Genomic DNA, 1,701 nt, shown 5'->3' on the forward strand with positions numbered 1-1,701 from the left:
CTCAATCTCTTCACCATCCATCCTGATGCTGCCGATTGGTCCAGTGGTGAGAATCTTTGTCTTCTTGACATTGAGCCTCAATCCATTATTGTAGGCTGCAGTCCTTGACACTCTGCAGCAGGCGCTTCAGGTCCTCTTCAGTTTCAGCAAGGATGAGAAATCCAGAACAATTAATTGTGTTTATGTGAAACCTGTGTATAGACCAAGAAGCACTTTATTGAACATACTACATATATACTCAAATACATAGTTTCAAATAAAGAAAAGTATATGTCAAGGCTGTATTTTTCACCATCCCTATTCAACCTGTGTACTAAGCAAAATGATCTGATGTGAAAAACAATGTATATAAGTTTTGTTAGTAAATCAGTATAAAAGAAAAAGCTTATATTAAAAAAAAGCCCAACCTACAGCTCTCTCCACCTTGTCGATCCAGATTTCCCTCCCTTCATGTGCAGCCTCAGCCACATCCTTAAGACTCAATGGTGAAGGTCAGAGTAAACGCATTTGGCTGCATTGGGCGCCTGGTCACCAGGGATGCTTTTAACTCTAGCAAAGTGCATGTTGTCGCCATCAGTGAACCCTTCATTGACCTCAACTCCATGTTTTATGTGTTCCAATATGATTCCACCCATGGCAAGTTCAACAGCACTGTCAAGGCTGAGAATGAGAAGCTGGTCATCAATGGGAAGGCCATCACTATCTTCCAGGCACGAGATCCTGCCCACATCAAGTGAGGTGATTCTGGTGCTGAGTATGTTGTGGAGTCCACTTGGGTCTTCAGAGCCTTGGAGAAGGCTGGAGCTCACTTGAAGGGTAAACAGGTAATCATCTCTGCTCCTTCTGCCGATGTCCCCATGTTTGTGATGGGCGTGAACCATGAAAAGTATGACAATTCTCTCAAGATTGTAAGCAATGCCTCCTGCACCACCAACTGCTTGGCTCCCCTGGCCAAGGTCATACATGACAACTTCGGCATTGTAGAGAGACTCATGACCACAGTCCATGCCATCACTGTCACCCAGAAGATTGTGGATGGCCCCTCTGGAAAGCTGTGGTGTGATGGTCATGGAGCTGTCCAGAACATCATCCCTGCATCTACTGGCATTGCCAAGGAGTGGGCAAGGTCATCCATCATCCCTGAACTGAATAGGAAACTTACTGGCATGGCTTTCATGTCCCCACCCCAAAAATGTCAGTTTGGGACTGACTTGCCATCTGAAGAAAGCTGCCAAATATGATGACATCAAGAAAGTAGTAAAGCAGGCATCAGAAGGGCCCCTCAAGGGCATCCTGGGATACACTGAAGACCAGGTTGTTTCCTGTGACTCTAATAGTGACACCCACTCTTCCACTTTTGATGCTGGGACTGGCATTGCCCTGAACGACCACTTTGTCAAACTCATTTCCTGGAATGACAATAATTTGGCCACAGCAACTGGGTGGTCAACCTGGTGGTTCACAAGACCTCCAAAGAATAAGAACCCCTTGACCACCAGTCCCAGGAATAGCACTAGAAGAGAGTGAGACCCTCAGCTGCTGGGGAGTCCTTGCCCCAACTCAATCCTCCCACACACCGAGAATCTCATATCTTTGACACTGTTTCCATCCAATCTCCCTGAGAAAGGGGAGGGGCTTGGCAAGCCCATCTTGTCATGTACCATCAATAAAGTACACTGTACTCAGCCAAAAAACCCCAAA

Source organism: Elephantulus edwardii, unplaced genomic scaffold (assembly GCF_000299155.1).
Source record: "Elephantulus edwardii isolate Elephantulus edwardi_28Jun2011 unplaced genomic scaffold, EleEdw1.0 scaffold00028, whole genome shotgun sequence".
NCBI classification, from domain to species: domain Eukaryota; kingdom Metazoa; phylum Chordata; class Mammalia; order Macroscelidea; family Macroscelididae; genus Elephantulus; species Elephantulus edwardii.